This window comes from Lissotriton helveticus, chromosome 2_1, assembly GCF_964261635.1.
Source record: "Lissotriton helveticus chromosome 2_1, aLisHel1.1, whole genome shotgun sequence".
Taxonomy (NCBI): Eukaryota; Metazoa; Chordata; class Amphibia; order Caudata; family Salamandridae; genus Lissotriton; species Lissotriton helveticus.
In genome coordinates this window covers 1,897,950,619-1,897,970,592 of record NC_136059.1, presented here as the reverse complement: position 1 = coordinate 1,897,970,592, position 19,974 = coordinate 1,897,950,619, and positions in this window count along the sequence as shown.

The window sequence follows — 19,974 nt, the reverse complement described above, 5'->3', positions numbered from 1 at the left end:
ATATAATTATGGTCCGTAGAGTTTCTTGGATAGGGAGAAAGAAAAAGAACAAAGCAGGGGAATGTATTGTCCTGAATTTTAAAAGACCTGACCCTGTCAGACGTATACTGAGTGAGGTAATGTTCAATGCTAAGCCACAAAGGAGGGCTATCGAGATTTGCCCATTAGATTATTTCTATAGGGAGCTGAATAGATCCAATTTTAGCAGAGGAAATAATCAGAGTTATATCAGGTACGTGCAAAAACCGATTAGACAGGGATGGGAATATCCTAAATTCTATTCACACCAACAACATAGAGGGGCGTATGGGCAACCCCCCAACTTTGAAGGGATAAATCGCTACTCAGCGTTGCGCGGACTAGAGGAAGTCGACTGACGAAGAACCATCGAAGACAGGGAGGTTTTAAGCACGGGTTTAGAAACAGTGGTGGCACGAGATAAGGGACAGAGTGAGTGTGGACCATATAAGGAAAAACCCATGATGGAGCATTTGGAGGCTCCTCTTCTGATAAGGACGGAACATCTAGTGACAAATAGTGAGGTCGTCTGCACATCAGAAATCTGCTTAAAGACCTACCGGAAGTATTCCCTCAGAAGGGAACTAGGGTCGCCTTCTGGAATATTGCAGGACTCCACACAAAGATAAACAATCCTATCTGGTCGGACTTTATTAAGGACATAGACATTCTCTGCCTCCAGGAAACCTGGTCTCGCGAAGCAATTCACATCAACGGCTTTAAAACATTCTATGTACCAGAAAGCCCCTCTAGACATGGGAGGTGTAAAGGCGGATTGACCATCTATTTTTCAAATCTGTTAAAGATATCCTCTTTGAAATCAGTGGGCTCTTCTAGTGAGTTTCAAATTGTTGTAATACAGGTGACCGATAAGGTAGAGGTTATAATCGCCAACATGTACAACAATATTGAAAAAGGGTTGGTAAATAACATGATAAACACCCTTAACAAAGAAATCAGAATGTTGATGGGCAATACAGCTAGGGACTCTATCTTGATATGGGGAGGTGATTTTAATCACCATCTTTGCAAGATGTATCAAAGTGGATGTGGGGACCATGAAATGTATAAGTCGGATAACCAACCCCATTTTGAGCACATTAATGGGGGAGACGCCTTTAATGACATGATGGCGTCATATGATTTGGGTTTTGTTAACTTGCTATGTAGCCCCCAGGTAGAATTTAGCCCCACATACGTGGGAAGAGGGCACAGCACACTGATAGATTTTGTAACTATAACCAATTCCCACTCTAATTATCTAACTGACTTCTATACATACACTATAGGCCTGAGCGATCATCTTCCTCTTTGCTTTGGATTACAGCTTCCTGTAGACAAAGATTGTTCTATGATTGAAAGTTTAGCTTGGACAAATAACTGTATTTTAAATAGACAGAATGGTTATGCCCTCAGGTGGTCATCGACTAACCCAGAGGTAACAAACAGTAAGATTATCAAACAAGCATTCGTACCCATCACTAGATCTCTCCAGGATGAGGTTTTACACTCAGAGGTTTTGGATTGTTTTTCTGATATTACCAGAATTATTAAAATGAATCTTATACGCCCAGCTGGAAATAGGAAACTGGCTGAAAATGGGTGGTTTGACCCAACATGCTCGAAAACTCACGCACAACTTAAGAGAGCTTTGAGTAAAAACCCAAGAAATCAGGCCGAAATAGTCCAGTGTAGGCGCGATTATAATCTGGCAAGAAAGGCCCGGAAAAATAATATAAAGAATGAAGCGTGGGTAAACCTACATGAGGCCTCCTTGAAAAGGGACAGCTGTGCCTTTTGGGCGGCAGTGAAGGCCCCCTTTTTTTTTAACCAAGAAGATAATGCAAGATTAGAAGTGGCAATAGCAGAAGATTCTTGGATAGACTTTTTTGCAGAGGTCTATAATCCGGGCAGAGCGCGCAAATTGGCTGTTATTGGGGAAAAATCATTAGGGCTTGGTAAGGCCGGTTTTACATCAATTGACCTACAGGTATTCGCAAATGAAATCCAAGTTGCCATTGCCCAGAGTAGGGGTAATAAAGCACGGGCGCTGATGGTATCCCCATTGACTTATTTAGACATCAGCCCGAGTTGTGGTCCCCGTTACAAAAGCGAGTCCTTGATGCTAGTTGTGAATTGGGTTTTATTGATACCTGGGCGGAATCCATAATCATTCCTATATTCAAAAAAGGTGATTGGGAAAATCCCGCCTGCTATCGCCCAATATCCCTCCTGGACTCTTTTATGAAAGTTACCGGGAGGGTAGTCTTAAATCGTTTACAACAATGGGCGGAAGACGAAAAAATCTTATCCCCTGTCCAATATGGGTTCAGGGAGGGCCGTGGAACTGTAGAACAGGTTTTAAACTTTATTATGCTTTTAGGAAAATATTCCCAAGCTAAGGAGGGCAAGCTTTACGCCACATTTGTTGACTTAAGCGCGGCGTTCGATTGTGTCACACATGACCGCTTATGGGAGATCCTGAGGGATTTGAAGGTGGAAGAAACGATAATTTCCTTTTTAAGACAACTTTATGCTGGAGCCAGGGCCAAAGTGAGGTTCGGCACAAAAGGAGAATGTACCAAGCCTTTCCTTGTAAAAAGGGGAGTGAGGCAAGGGTGCATACTCGCCCCATTTCTTTTTAACTTGTACATCAATGATTTAGAAAATGAATTAGTGGCTAAAGTACGTGACTCTCCCCAGGTTAACCACCAACAACTTGTGTCCCTCCTATATGCGGACGATGCTGTGATTATGTCACGGACCCAAGTAGGATTACAAGTGGCCTTGTACACTTACTTAAATTTTATGAACAGTAGGGGCCTAAAACTTAATGGGGCAGATTTATGAAGGCCTTGCGCCGCCGGTGCGTCACTTTTTCCCATGTTAAAAATGACGCACCGGCGGCGCAAGGCCTTCATAAATCTGCCCCAATGTGTCAAAAACATATGCAATGACGTGTGGTAGATCTGGGAATAAAGTATGCCGTTTGTTTGCCGGGAAAGAAAAAATAGCAACTACTAAATCGTTCTCTTACCTGGGTATCGTACTTGAAGAAACTGGGTCATGGGGGTCAGCCATTAGGAATAGGACTCTGATGTTTAAAAGAGCTACTGCAGTACTTATGTCATTCTCGAAAAAGATGGGAAAGAGACCTCCAGAAATTTTGCTTAAAATCTACCAGGTTAAGTGTATTAGCACAGCAATTTATGGAGCAGGTATCTGGGGTATCAAAAAGTGCAGTCAAATACAAAAGGTAGAGAATGTGTTCTTAAGATTTATTCTGGCCATCCCTGCAAGCTCCCCTGTATTCAATTGTCATGCTGAGTTGGGTATTCGATATATCATTGACCTGATCATTATGCAACCTGTTTTGCTTTGGCACCGAATTTGGACTACCCCCGACCTTTTGCTAAACAGAGATATTATTAAGGATTGTATGAGCCTGAATAAGGCCAGCAAAATACCATGGCTGGTGTACATTCTTAAATTTACCAGGGATTTAGGAAGACCAGAGTTCTACCATCAACCTGATTCATTGCTTAAGATTTCTAGAAAAGCTCTGAAACAGTTGTGCTGGTATCATGTTTTTTATCCAGTGTTCCCTGTTAATAATAAACTGTGTGTTGCACAAAGCTTGAATGCTTACGAGGTGTGTACTCGTGAGTTTCCTTCTGACATGAGGAGTTTATTGCTAATTGCGTAACAGAAACACTTTATACCTGTAACAGCTGACACCATGGCAAGGTGGATGCATTGACCGTTTTCAGACACAGGGTTTGATACTTCCATTTTGTGATCTCTTGTTCATTGCAAAAGGTACAGCCGTTGGACCTTAACACCTTCAGCGCGGCGCCAATTTTCGCGCTGTGCTGAAGGTTCTAATGAGCCTACCGGCTCATGACGGAACGGTTCCGTCATGAGCACAGGCCAACCGACGCTCATGACGGAACCGTTCCGTCATGAGCATCAAAGGGGTTAAAGACTTGCTGGTGAGATCACAACCTGAAGCAGCGGACGATCTCTATTCCTTGGTGGAGAATTTTACAGGATGGTTAAGTACGGCAATCACTTCGGTAGCCCCTGCTGAACCAAAAATAATCAGAAGAGGTAAGCCCACTTCCCCTTGGTCTATTGCCACTCTAAGGTCAGCAAAACAAAGTTGTTGCAGACAGGAGAGAGTCTGGAGAAGAGATTACAATAGTATTGAAAGAGAGAAATACAATGTGTGTATTGCCCAGAATAAGAAGCTTATTACATAGTTTAAATCTCCTTTCTTTGTTGAACAAATAATATCTGCCAGTAATTCTACCAGGACCCTCTTTCAAGTGGTCACAAAGCTTTCTGCCCCAGCTTCTGGTAGTGGGACAGAAGGCAGTCAGACATTCTGTGATGCTTTGGCAACAATTTTCAGCAGAAAGTGGAAGTAATCTTCAATAAATTCAACCGTAACGGGTATATAGGTCAGTCTAGGCAAAAAAAACATAGAAAGCCCTCTAAACAAACTCACTATTGTTGAGTTTTTTGCATTAACGGAGGAACAAGTGACCAAAGAGATCTCCAAATCTAAGTCTGGATCCCCACTAGATCCATGCCCTCCTAAGATCTTTCATCTAATTCTGGAAGCTGTCGCTCCTTATAAGACTAACATTTTTAACTCTATGTTTAGTTCATGGATTTATCCCAATCTATGGAAGACAACCTCAGTGCTGCCACTGCTAAATAAACCTAACCTCAGTGATCAGGTTCTGGATAATTATTGTCCGACTTCCAGTCTTCTGCTCCCAGCAAAATTATGGAAGAAAGCCATGAATTATATCAGCCTTTTTGGTAGAGAACAGCCTTCTTGATGACATGCAAAGCAGCTTTAGTAGCGGTTTCAGCACTAAATCAGCCATAATGATGGCAACTGCCGGGTTTAGGGATAAGGGAAGAAGTGCCACCCTTATCCTATTAGATCTATCTGCGGCCTTTGACACAGTCATTCGTGATCTTTAGATTGACCATCTCTGGAATTTGGGGCTTCAAGGCGTAGCGCTTAATCTATTGAGAGCTTTTTTGACAAATTGTATTGAATCAGAAGCCTTTAAGGACTTTACCGCCAAGTCTTTCGGGTTGCCTTGTGGGGTACCACAGGGCTCTTCATTGAACCCTACTTTGTTCAATCTATATGTGAAACCCCTGGCAGCCTTAATTAAGTCATTTGGGTTGGTATTGGTATGTTATGCCAATGACACCCTAATAATTGTTTCAATATCTAACAAAGCACTGGATTTGAGTGAGACCTTTAGAAGCTGCATGAATGCGGTAGGTCTTCCGATGGACCACACCTGTTTAAAATTGAATTCTACAAAGACAGAGGTCATTCTGTTTGGCAATAACCCTAGCTCCTGACCTCCTGCTGGGGCCGGAGGAACTAGGCAATTTGCCAAAACCAATGCAGAAAGTAAAAAACCTAGGCGTTATTATTGATGACCACTTGTCTTATAAGGAACAAATGAACAAGGTCATCTCTGCCTCTTTCTTCTCTCTCTGCATCATCAGTAAAATTACGGATCCTTTGCCTTTAGATATGCTGAAAACTGTTTTCATTCCTATAGTGATATTGAGGAAGGACTACTGCAATGGACTTTATTTAAATTAAGCATCAAAACATTAGACAAAAATGCAAATTGTTAAGAACTCAGCAGCTGTTTTCTAACCAAGACCTCCAGATTTGGTTCAGCCTCCAACGTGGTCAGTAATGTTCACTGGCTGCCAATCAGAAAACATATAATCTTTAAGGGCCTTTGCACAGCTTATAAGGCTCTTCAGGGCTTGGGCCCAGCTTACCTCAGGAACAGGTTTAGTTGGTATTCCCCCAGTAGCACTCTCCATTCTAGTCTTTCTCATTACCTGTCATTTCCCTTCCACAGACTGGCAACCTGGGGAGGAAGGAGCCTAATCCAATGCTCGGCCTTAAACTGGAACCGTCTTCCCCTTGAACTGAAGACAGCTACTCAGCTCTTAAGTTAGGAAGGGTTTAAAGTCTTGGCTTTTTACCCTGGATGAGACCAATTAATTATCTTTGAAGTTTGGTAGCTTTGTTGTACTTTTCTCATTTAGGTGGCGCCAAGATTCCTTTGGGCAATCGTTTCCGCTTTAGAAATATTTTAATCAAATCAAATCCTTTGATGCCGATTTGAATGGAGGAGCCATGGCCTCGAAGTCCTTTACGTTAAGGTCACAGCTGGATGATATCCTGAAAGCAGCGGACCGGTCATCCAATCCACTTTTAAGTCTTTTTACTATAAAGCTATTGTGGATATGGCTTCAATGGAGGTGGCACAGCTTTGAACAAGCATAATCAAAGCCTCCAGTCCTGACATAGAATTAAATGTTTTCTAGCATACGCAATAAGAATTTTCAATTTGATTAAGGACACAGAGGCAAGGATTATTCAACCCTAGAATAAGTATGTATTTGTATTTATACTGTTTGGATCTAATGTTTTTTTTTGGTCTTTTTTTTCAGAGTTTTATATAGCGCAAAGTAGACCCGAAGATATCAGGCATCAGAGCACTTTACATGAGCACCAGTTTCATTACAGATGGACACATTAATTTTTGTTAGGCATGGGGAGATAAAGTGATTTGCCCAGAATCACAATGATTGATGATGTTAAAAGTTTCCAACCTGTTCTATATTATGGGTTCTTCTTTTTTTATGATGGCCAGTGATTATGGCTTCAGTTTTTTCGTTCTTCCTTGGGTAGCAATTAGAAGTAAATGCGAACAAGGAGGAGTTTGGGATATAGTTGTAAGTTCTACTTTGTCGGTTAATGGCCTTCGTGGATATTTTCACCTTATGATGAGGTCTTCATCACCCTGGAACAAAGTTCTTTAAGTTAGACTCCGGTTGAGTCCTGTGGGTTCTTTGAGTTGGCAGGATGTACTAACGTAGTAGGATTCTGGAGTTATGAAAAGTTGATTCCAGTTTTAGGTAAAGAAAGAGGGATAAGATGCCAGTTTGTGATATATAGGGGTGAGGGCTCTGGTGCATGTGATTATATTGATGGTGTTCATGGGAAGTGTAGCCTTTTCACTTTAACATTTCTTATTGGCTGCTGTTAAAATAAAGTAAAGAAAGAGAAGCATAATCCTCACCTCCATGTCCTAAATAGAATTTAATTTTTTTATTGCGGAGGCTAAAAAATGGTACATTCTCCTGTCCCACCAAACTCGTGTAGAGGTGGGGGAGTAAGATTCTAATGATAGTGCCGGGCTTCCTTTGCATCAGGGCCATTCATTTTTTGTTTTGCAAAAATAAACCACCACTTTGGGGTTATTTCTACAAAACAAAAAAATTAGACTAGATGGCATCTCCTTTTGGCCAAGAGGGCTAGCATTGCACATCTTTTGACAGAACAGTTCTCACAGACATGGTGATGATCCTAAAGCATGGTAAACTGTCTATTGCCTAAAAGTGGAATGCCATCATTGATGTTGTAAGCTGCCCAGTATCGCATGATTTTCAGTCAAATGACGAGCATTGGATTTGGCCCAGAGAAAAACAGCAATTTAACTACTTGATCACATCTTGATTTATTTACTAATTCTTCATTTCTCCAGAAGGGAGGACTTTGATAAGGAACTTGCTTCACAAAGCAAAAATATGATACATAGCATGAGAATCAAGTTGGATAAGCCAGATAAACCAGATGTGCAAAGTAACTGTTTTATGAACAGAGACAGGAGGTACACTAACATATAGATACAATGTAAATTAGATTTACAAGATGACAACTCTGTTAATTGTATTGGTGTCTCCTTCCTTTCACACCATGGAAATGCTCTCAATCCTGCCTTTTGTTGTAATTGTCCATGTGTTTCCAAGGAGAGAAATGACTTGGAAAATGTACAACCTTGTGGGTGGTCATAGGAATTTGGCCAATCGATCCTTCTTCTTTGCAATCCTTTCTTTTACCTTTCCCTTCCCCAAAGTGCCAGGCAGTTGTCTTTTTTGAATATCAGTACAAATCTACTGCACGGGCACACATTTAACTTTTATTGCACATTTCTTATTGTTAGGTGATCAACACGTTCTATGAAGAAAACCATTATTTTTAGGCCCATTTATTTTTAAGTCTGGCATTAGCCAAGACCTTTTCATTTTAATAAGTCAGCCAGATATTATTATAAATAAATTAAAATCATTGCAATATGACAACATATGCATAAAAGCAGTACTAACATTAAAAAAAGACTACTCGCCAGAAAACCACTGTTTAATCTCACACTGCTTTATTGCCCGAGCCCCGCTTTTCTGCCAGCTCTTGTGTTTTCAAGTTCAATTTTACTGTTGTTAAAAGTTTCACAAATTGGTAGATGAGTCTTATGTCCTTTGGCTCAAAAAAAGTAATATAGCTGGTCTGCACGAACATTTGCACTATTCTTTAAATAGCTGGTGCAATAAGACCCGACGACTGCTTAGCATATTTTTTTTACAAATGCAAACAACATGGATTAAGTCCTCTCTCATTGTCCTGCAGAACCTGAAAACCACATTTGCTGGTGTTATTAACCAAGGCGGATTATGATTAAGTGAAGGAATGTTTCCGAATCTGTGTTTCATTAATTTTTGTTTTAAATAGACCGAGAAGCTTGATTCCATGCATGGTTGCGGTGCAATTTTTCTGTAACTCTGAATCGGTGGGGGCGTTTGGGAAGGTGAGCTTGCCCTTGACCTAGGATTGGGATGTCATAAGCTTGTTTAGTGAATTCTTGAAAATGGAATATGTGCACTGAAGTTCCCAAATTGGCTTTAAGGTTAGGTTGACCATTGACTGGTCGAGGTAGCTTTTCGCATGTGAGTTTAGGGGTGTTTGCTTATTTCTTGCCAAAGATACTGATTTAGGGTTTGTCTGTTGTATTTTTCAACCTGTAGCATGCTTTTACAAATGCTCACTGCCTGGCTATTGATTGTTTTGTGAGGCCAAACTCCATTCTTATGTGCGCTAGTGATGAATTTCTGGGGAGGGCCAAGATATACCAGTATATTTTTGTAACTGTGAGGTCTAGAATTTTGGCATCACTCCCACAGAGTGCTTTGCCTCCGTATGTCAATATGGATAGGATTTTGGTGGATAATACATTTAGCACTAGGAGAAGTGATTGACCCTTCAGAGATCTGAATAGCATTTGAAAAGCTACCATTAGGGCCAAATGTTTGGATCTAAGTTGGTTCAGATGTGTTGTGGAAGATCTCTTGTTGCCGACCAGAACCCCTAGGCACTTGTATGCCATCGCTGTTTTAAAATGAGTTCCACCCAAATTCCACCTTTGTATGATTTTTCGTCTAGTGCCTACTGCCAACAGCTTGATCTTGGCCAGTTTTATTTCCAATCCATTTCCCTGCGTATATTTTACTAGGAGGTCCATCGGTCTTTAAAGGCTGACTTTAGTTTTGCTTAAAATCAGGTCATCAGCATAAAGGTGTCTGGATAGTTGGAATGCCTCCAGTTTTGGGGTGTCGAAGTTGACCAGATTCAATTGTGTCATCAGATCGGCTAGGCAAAGATTGAACAGCTTTGGTGTAAGCACACATCCCTGTTTTAAACCTATGTGTGTGCCAATTTTCGATGAAAACAATGTTCCATTCCAAGCTTTTTCTTATCCAAGTGTTAGTGTACAGCAGTTGTATCTGTTTTAATAGAGGTGGCCGTATTTTCCAATGGCTATCTTTGCCCATAGTTTCTCACGTTTTAAACTGTCAAATATGGCTTTAAAGTCCACAAAACAGAGCCATAAGGTTGTGTGACTCCTCTGCTGTTGATCCATGATGAAAGAAAGTGTGAATATGTTCGTTAAGAGACTTACCTCTTGGCTGAAAGCTGTTTGGTTTAAGGAAGTGTTTATATATATATCAGATACTTAGTTATAACGGCTTTCTGCCAGCTCTCCACCAATAGCATCAGGGATAGGGTGAGCCCACTTCAGCCAGCACCATACCTCTCTGTGCAGGATGACATTATACCTTTGCACAACGGGCACATATAAAAAGTTGTTCCTTGGAACAGTTTTATAAAAACCACCCCAAAAATTGGCAAAGCCAGGAGTAGGCAGCCAGCACCAGGTCTATTGACTTTGTCTTTGGTTGTTCTTAAATGTTGTACAGCTTAACAAATTACTACAATCTGTTTTTGCACTTTCAAATGAAACTGTGCACATGGACATTTCTGCATGGAGACATTAATCTGGACCTCATTTTCTCTACTTCTGATCTATGAGAATTCTATGACCTGATGTCTCTTCAAATAGCACTTTGATGCCTACGAAATATTTTCGTGAAATGTGTCCTCGTTTCCTCTTACCGGAGGCCAAAACCGACCTTTAATTCTTTTGTGGTGTGTTTGCTACTGTAGCACACCTTTACATTCTCTTTTTCCTCCTGTGTGACTCGAGTTGGACAAAAGAAAGTACATTTTAGTAAATGTCGAGGGAAATTATATAAACAACCATAACAATTATTTATATAATAATATAAGAGGAAGCCTTACGTGATACAACGCCATAGATTGAGGCATGACAATGAAATGCTCAAGTAAACATAACAGAATTACTACATTACCTTACTACACTATTTTTTGCAAACACTGGTAACAGGATAGCACAGAAAGAAAACAAAGGGGTCTTTCTTCCTGAAGGTATGTGGTGACAGAACTATGTTCATGTTGCGTACTGTAAAAGAGCACTCACAGTTAAGGATTTTACATTTTAATACATGTTGTGGCAGCATGTCGCTTTTGAAAGGTAAAAGGCTGTAAATGTGCCATTTTATTTATATATCGTTTGTGTACACACACACTCAGGACATGTTAGAACGCATGCATTTACAACGCATGCCATTACAACGCCGTCATTACAATGACTGCGTTGTTACTACACATACCATTACAACGCAAGTAATTGCAATGACTTTCTGTAGGGGGGGCACTGGAGTTTGGAATAGTATAATTTACTATTCCAACTCTAGTCTGTGCAACAGTAGGGAAGGTCTTGGATTTGAAATCCAACACCTTCTGCCCCCTACAGCAAGTTGTAACGACTTGCATTGTTTATGGTATGCGATGTAACAACGCGGTTGTTGTAATGATGCGTTGTAATGGCATGTGTTGTATTGCATGCGCTGTAAACGATGTTTACCACTCAGTGCCTGATTGCAAGTGTCTGCTTTTGATATCGGATGCGGTAATTACAGTACAGAATTTGTTGGGTGCAGTAATTATCGTTAATTCTGAGTTTTGCCCTGCAAATGGGCTATAACATGCATACTTACTGCCCCAAATCCTGAAGTCTAGATGTTTATTACTCATTTTTTACCTGTTAAAATTTGGCAGGTTTGACTTGCCGAACCTTAATGGGGGTTGCAAACTTTATCGCAGCCGGTAGTAACTTTGTACAATAAACACTGCACCCCTTATAATTGCGATCCCTGCTCAAACAGGTTCCTTCATTGGAAATGCAATATACGACCACTTATATTCGGGCTGATAGTTTCCTTGTTCTTTGGACAAGTCCCTTTCTGTTCATCATGTGAAAGCTTATTTCTTGCAGAATGTCTTCATGAACTCACCTTCCAAGCTAGAAATACAGTGATGCGCTGTCCTAGTCTGTCCTACAGGTCTATACATGCCTTCGCTCACTGTGCTTTCATAGGACATCTCCACCCTGGCTACACCTGCTTCCTCAACTTTCTCCATCTGTTCCTGCTTAAACACACAGGAAGTGTTCGACCAATTCACAGCACGTGTCTCTTATTGTAATTAATGCTCCCGGTTTCATTCATGTATTATCCATATTTATTTTTAGCCCATCTTATTGGTATTTATTCATATTTATGTTGTGCTTTGAGAATAAATGTTATATCTGCAAATGTATTTAACTGATAAACATGGCCATACTTCGATGCATATTGCATTCAGCAAATTAAGCAGCCAAATTTAGCAAAACACTACACCCACAGGTAAATATCGGCATTATACTACAGCTATATTTTAATGTGTCTGTATTTAGAGAAACCTCAACATGTTTTTCAAGTTCCCATTCTGTCTATCTGTTCAATTGTTGCCCTGGAACTCACGAAAGCCAGCATGGTGAGTCACTCTTAAGAAGCGTAACTGTCAGGATTTTTCTGCTTTTAAAAATAAATACAGACTGGAAACATTTTGTTTTCTGTCTGTATTCATCTGTTAAAATCAATTAGTGAAAACGGAAAATTGGGAGCCTTAATTATAATTAATTCTTACCAGCAGAGAGAACTTCCTCGGGAGTGTTTGTCTGTATGGAATTTATAATTTTATGGCAAGACCGGAGGCTCCTATTATGCTTTCTTATCTTGCATTTATTATAATAGCAGCCAAGATAAGTGCAAGAACTACATTTCCCAGAGGGCCAGGCAACAACTGGGCCATGGGAATGAAAAAAAACGAGAACATGTCAACCAATGAGCAGTGACCACACAGATAAGAGTACACACTGACTGCGCAGCTTCCTCTTTTCTTGCTGCTCGCAGTCAGATAAGTGTACCCTTATCTTTGCTCACATTTTACTACTGTTATTTGTATCTTTATATGCATTGCTATTGCTTTTACATTGTTGTATTTCCTTATTGTTTCTTGGACTCGCGCTTTGGCGCCTCTGTGTTCGCGCTAGTCGCGCTTTTTTCCCTTGGTCCGGTTTTGTTTACCGGCTCCTCTTCCCCCTCCCCCCTCCCGCTTGGTATCGCCTGCTCGCGGTCCTCGCGCTGCTCGCGCAGGCTGTTTCCCGCTTCTGAGCTGTTGTCAGCGGCCCCATTTCACCGCGTTTACTCACCGTTTCTCCACAATTGCTCCTGCGCACGTCGGAGCTCTTCCCTCTGTGTTTCCCCTCGCGCTGTGTCCCGGAGTCAGCCCGCCTCCGCACACGCCCCTGTTCACGCCCTTCTCTTCCACTTTTCATTAACACCTTCCTGCCATTCTTTCTCCATAATGGAAAACGACAGTTCTTCTGAGGAAACACCCTCTAACATTGACAAAGGGTCTCTCAAGCAGGACCTTCACAGGTTTATAAATAATTCTGTCGACCAGGCAGTTGAAGTCTCCATGAAGAGAATGTCTAAGCACATGGAGAACACAATGGTCAGCATGTTGTCCAAGGTTTTGGCCCAATCTGCGGGGGATAGCAGAAAACGCAAGGTGGATAACTCTGCTTCTGTGCAAAAGGCTAAAAAAGCGGCAACTTTGGTTAGCGAGTCCTACTCGCCTATGGATGAGGACGATGTGCCTCCCAGGCCTCCTGTTAAGGAGGGGTTTGTCGGTTCAGAGGGCAAGAGAAAACACAAAACCAAGCATGCAGAGTCGCCCAAACAGAAATTAGTAATTTCCACCATCTTGGACACTGACGACGACATGCCTGATGCTGACGACTTGTGCGATATCTTTGATGTCACTGACCCACCCCCCCCCAAACTTCCAAAAAATGATTCCTTTAATTTTGATCCAGTCTATGACTCGGAGGGTCTCCCTATGTTTGACCCGGCCTCCATCCGTCATCCCAACTCCACTGAATGGCTTCCTTCCCATCACGTTGGTGAATATATTTCTGCTCGCCTGCGTCTCCCTCTTGAGGCAGCTGTGCGTTCCAGATTAAAATCCGAATGCCCCAAACCTGCCCTCCCTGATAAAATCACCCTTGTCCCTGCTATCGATCAACCACTACTTACCTTCTTTTCTAAATTTGGTAAAGACCCTCGAAGGGGGGTTGACAAGGCATGGTCCACATGCCAAGACAAAATGTTGGACATCGTTGGTCCCTTGGCCCGTATTTTTGACATGGCAGAGTCTGCCCGTCTGGAGGGGTCAGAGCTTTCTGCCGAGGACATCTCCATGTGGGTCCAGCGTGCCTTCTGCCTTTTGGGCAATGCCAACGCTTCCATTACCCATGAACGTCGTAAGGGTCTTTTAATCAAGTTAGACCCCAAGTTGGCTAACTTAGCTCCTATGGATCCCGGCGCTAAGGCCAATGGCCTTCTCTTTGGAGAGAATTTGGTTCGCGACATCAGTCGCTTTGTCTCTACCTTTGCCTCTCTTGACAAGGCTCAACAATCTATAAAAAAGACTTTCGCCCCTCGGGTTTTTGGACGGGCCGGACGAGGCAGGGGTCGCTCTTCCGGCCGTCCCTACAATCAAGGCTCCAAAGGTGTTTACGACAACTCCCAAGAATACAGGCCGCACTTCTACCCACAACGAGGACGTGGTTTCCGCGGCAGGGGGCGCAAAGGTTATCGCCACAACAACAACTCCAATCAACAAGGTAAGCCCTTCTTCTTTCCCTCCCGTTGGAGGTCGGTTAAAACAGTTTCTTCCAAAATGGCAATCCATAAGTGTAGACCCGTGGGTCCTCAACACCGTTCAGGGCTATCTTATAGAATTTTACTCTCCTCCTGTCCAGACCTCTTTCCCTCCTCCTCTTGTATTTTCAACTCACATGGCTCTTCTCATCTCCACGGAGATTCAGTCCTTACTTCAGAAACAAGCCATTCAATCTTTTCCCTACGACTCTACAGGCTTTTTAAGTTCCATCTTTCTAGTCCAAAAGAAGAACAAGAAATTACGCACTGTAATAAACCTAAAATGGTTCAACCACTTTGTGGTGTATCGTCATTTCAAAATGGAGACGATCCTTCACCTCAGGGATACCCTTCGCCCACACGATTGGATGGTCCGCTTGGATCTCCAAGATGCCTATCTTACAGCTCCTATCCACCAGTCTCACTGGAAATTCCTTCAATTCCAGTGGTCAGGAGTGACTTATTGTTTCACCTCTCTTCCATTTGGTCTCTCTTCTGCACCATGGTGCTTCACCAAACTTCTGAAGCCGGTGGTCGCCTTTCTTCGTTCTCTGGGTATCAGACTCATAATATACTTGGACGATATTCTAATCCTGAATTTGGACAAACAGGGTCTCCTGGCGGATCTCCAAACCACTCAGTGTCTTCTTCTGGACTTGGGTTTCCTTGTAAACCTCGAGAAGTCTTCTCTAGTTCCCTCTCAAAACATGGAGTTTCTGGGTTTTCTTGTGGACTCGAAAGCGGCGTCTTTACGCCTTCCTCTTTCCAAAATCTCAAAGATAAAGGCAGAGATTGCCTCTGTGCTCCACCTTTCCGTCATTTCCCTCAGATCTCTGGCCAGGATTGTCGGCCTTCTCTCCTCTTCGATCCAAGCGATCTTTCCGGGCCCCTTGCATTACCGGGCCCTTCAGCGTCTAAAAATCAAGCATCTTCGCCAAGGTTTAGCTTATTCAGACGTCCTCGCTCTAGACCAAGAGTCACGCACAGAGCTACAATGGTGGATAGACCATTTAGATGCGTGGAACGGGCGCACTATCTTCGCCACATCCCCAGATCTTGTTTTAGAATCAGATGCCAGTCTATCGGGCTGGGGCGCCCGATGTGGTCCAGTCTCGACTGGAGGAGCATGGTCAAAAGAGGAGTCCAGACTGCACATAAACTGTTTAGAGATGCTTGCTGGTTCCTTTGCGATCAAAAGTCTTTCAAAAGACAGGATCCGCTGTTCCATACTACTACGCATGGACAATGTTTCTGCGGTTCATTACATAAATCATCTGGGTGGAACCAAGTCCAAGCCTCTAGCAGACTTAGCGAAAAGTCTGTGGGAATACTGCCTAGCTCATCATCTCTCCTTGACAGCGGAGTATCTTCCGGGCGACCTCAATTCAGTGGCGGATTGGCACTCGAGGTTCCTGCGCAACTCCAGCGACTGGAGGCTTTGTCCCTCCGTCTTTCATTCTCTTTCTCTTTTATGGGGTCCCTTTTCCATCGATCTCTTTGCTTCTCGCCTCAATTCACATTTGCCCCAGTTTTTCAGCTGGCGTCCAGACCCCCTGGCTCTAGCCACGGATGCTTTCCTCCAGGATTGGTCTTGTCATCTCAACTATGCCTTTCCTCCTTTTCTAATGATCAACAGAGTGCTGGCACAAGTCCACCGTCAAGAGACTTCTCTAGTGCTGGTAGTCCCCTTCTGGCAAGCTCAGGTCTGGTTTCCCGCTCTTCTGGAACTGGCGATGGATTTTCCTGTACTTCTGCCGTCCTTCAACGATCTTCTTCTCAATCCTCAAGGCGAGTGTCACAGTCTGATCCTGGACCACTCTCTCACTCTGTTGGCTTGGAAAGTTTCCGGCCTTCCCCTCCTAACATCCTCATTTCACAAGAGGCTGCTCACTTTATCGACCAAGCCTGGGCTCCAGGCACTTCCAAAGCCTACAAATCCGCCTGGTCTCTATGGACAAGCTGGTGTCTGGAAAGGTCTCTCGATCCCTTTTCAGCCCCTCTAGGTCTTATTATCAATTTCTTGGCTTCTCAAGCCAGTGCTGGTAAGGCCTATCGCACTGTCAACCTCTACCGCTCTGCCATTTCCCTCAATCACGCCCAAATTGATGGAAAGCCTGTAGGCTCTCATCCTCTGATTTGTCGCCTCCTAAAAGGTGTTCGCTGCTCTAAACCACCGTTGGCTAAGTATACCTCTTTATGGGACGTTTCTGTTGTACTTAAATTGTTTTTAAGTTGGCCCTCCAATTCTGCTTTGTCTCTCAAAATGTTATCGGCCAAACTGACTATGCTACTTTGCTTGGTGTCTATCAAAAGGGTTTCTGATGTTAAGGCTTTGGATGTTTCTGCTCGCCAATTTTCCCCTACAGGTGTGCTGTTCCAGATTCGCAGATGCACGAAGACTCATTTGGACTCTGTTTTTTATCCCTATTTTCCTGATCAACCCCAACTTTGTGTGGGACAGTGTTTGAAAATGTATGAACAAAGGACAGCTGCTCTCAGAACGCCCTCTTGCTCTCAACTCCTCATTTCTTTTCGTAAACCCCACCTTCCTGTTTCCTCCCCTACCCTCGCCAGGTGGGTTCGCTGGGTTATGTCCCTTGCCGGCATTGATGTCTCTGTTTTCGGAGCTCATTCGGCTAGAGGAGCCATGGCTTCCAAGGCCTTTTGGATTGGCTCCCGCTTAGAGGACATTCTGAGATCAGCTGATTGGTCCAATGACAGTATTTTCCGCATGTTTTACTGTAAGCCTATTCATTCTGTTGCTTCTGATGTTATTGATGTGCTTTAAACAAGCATAATAGGAGCCTCCGGTCTTGCCATAAAATGTAGATTTTCCTAGTTGTTATGACGGAAAGTCTTAATTTTATTAAAGACACGGAGGCGAGTATTATCCCACCGCTACACTATTAACATGTGTTCTCCCTCCCAACAGCATCTCCTGCCTTACCACCGGCTTCATCATAGAAGATCTTCCCTTCAAAGGCTCCGTTCATCTCCTGCTGGGATTTCCCCTCCGGTCCTTCCAGCTCCTTCTTCAGTTTCTTTCGTTGGACTTTCGTTCTGGATTTCAGTGATCAAGGATATTTTCTCCTGGACTTTGGCGTTCTTACTGGTTATGACTATTTTTCCTTTATTTTCTGTTGTTATCTGACTGTCTCTCAGCGAAAAGAGGAAGCTGCGCAGTCAGTGTGTACTCTTATCTGTGTGGTCACTGCTCATTGGTTGACATGTTCTCGTTTTTTCTCATTCCCATGGCCCAGTTGTTGCCTGGCCCTCTGGGAAATGTAGTTCTTGCACTTATCTTGGCTGCTATTATAATAAATGCAAGATAAGAAAGCATAATACTCGCCTCCGTGTCTTTAATAAAATTAAGACTTTCCGTCATAACAACTAGGAAAATCTACATTACAGTGTATGCCGAGGGTTTCTTGGCGCTACAGAAAATGAATGTTTAGAAAAGCAAAAAGAATGACTTATTAATGTAAACATAACCAACATGCTTTATTGAATTGTTCTGACCAATATTGTGATTGTTTGGCAGGCATACACATTTGCATAAGTGACCTGTAGCACAGCTCACAACAAACAACTAATGTAAACAGTTACGCTGAATCTCCAGCTCTTGTTTTATTTAGCAGACTGTACTGCAACAGCAAGGTGGGATAAGAAGGGATAAAAGCACTTATCTGGTCGCTCATGCACAGCCCCAAAATGCTTGCTGCAAATATGGCAATCTTTCAACTAAACCCTCCAACAAGCAATAGCATATTACTCATTCGATAAGTGCTATACAGATGTAATTACAAGTGCAATTACTTTGTATTGAGTTACTTATGTGATATGTTTAATAGTGTGCCAATCATACCCAAGAGGGCATAATAGAGGGATAAGAAAAATGGAGCCAGAAGAGACAACTAAGGCACAGGCCTGAGTTCTGATAGGTGTTTGTCAAGCTTTACTTGTGCTTAATCACAGAGGTTTGATATGAACCATTTCCAAATTGCACTCTCTGTGCCTATTCTGGCGGGGATGATGTTTAGGTGGATTTTTGCAATAAAAAAGAGGTTCTCCATATCTGCACTTGTGTGTATTTAGCATTAAGTATGATATAGTTAATTAAATGTTCAATTGATTCATTATCTGATTGCAACGGAACAGTGCTTTGACATATTTTCATATCATTTTATTTTTTAATAATTTTATTTTTATTACATTTTGTAGTTAAACTTATATTGTTAAGATTTTAGAAGTAGGATGTTTGGTTTATAGGGTAAAATGGTGGAGGGAATTTAAGTTTATGTTTATTTTAATAATTTAGTTTTATTATTTGAGGTTTTTTTAAATAAAAAACTTTCAAAATACATTTTTACAATAGTACTGCATGTTTAAACTTTTAAAATTGTATGACAAATATCTAAAAAAAAATGTAAGTTTATTTTTATATACATATTTTAAATATTGATTGTGTATTATCAGTATAGTTATATTTTGTTATATTAAATATATTTGCTTTATGTTATTTACTAATGTGATATCCTCATTTACAATTTTAAACCAATATTGTTTAAAAAATAATTAATAGATTTGTTTTTAAAAATGATTTTCTTATGTTGGCCTTTCATACAGTTTCTTGTTTTTGTTTTTTTAAGAAATTTGTATTGTATTAATCAATCTCCAGAATCACAGTAAGATAATCATCACAGGAGCTATGACAATAGTACCTGTACATTCCGTTAAAAAATAAGACATATTCTCAGTACTGGATCCGGACATAAACAACTGTAGCCTAAAATTATAGGTGATAACTTTTAAACTACCCCCCCCCACCCCAGGTTGCGAAAGGTATACCCCCTCCATGCCAGGTACAATAAGCCGGACTGCTTCTCACAAGTGCTACAACTACTCTAAATTTTTGGGCTCTGAGTGGCTCCCATGTATTGTTGCCTCCCCTGAACCAGCTTGACCCACCTGTGCCCCCACGGTTCCCTGCGAGGGAGGGGCTTCTCCCATGGTGAGGTCTGCTATCATAACATTCCAAGCCATCACATCATCTTCCAACTTTTCACCTCTCCTGAGACTCTTCATTTACATTTTTATTTTTGTATTTTTTTTACTAGCATTTTCAGTAGTTACATCATAATACAGCAACTTAACTTGCCAGTTTGCAGGTCCATTGTTCACTAAACATGGTACACGCACATGTCAAATAATGCATACAAATAGTGGTCACGGTATGGCTGCAAGTGGAGGATGTACACATCTTTAACACCTGTACAATTTCGAGGGTTCTCTAGCAGTACACAAAAAGAGAAAGATAACAAACACATTTAAGCATGGATACTGAAGTCATCATTAGGGCACCACAGGAAACCCACAATCCCATGTAGACTTAGCCACCCGCCGAAGCCTGCCACCCAGAATACTATTCCCTAACCCCTTGCACGAGACTGCTTCCCCTCCCTCCGGTCACTCCACAGTCAGCCCAACCATCATCGGCACCAGCTGCTCGTGTGTTGGCCCATTGTACATACGGTTCCCAAATGTCCGGAGGTCGGGAGGTAGGCGGCATCAACTCCCAGAATAGTCCCA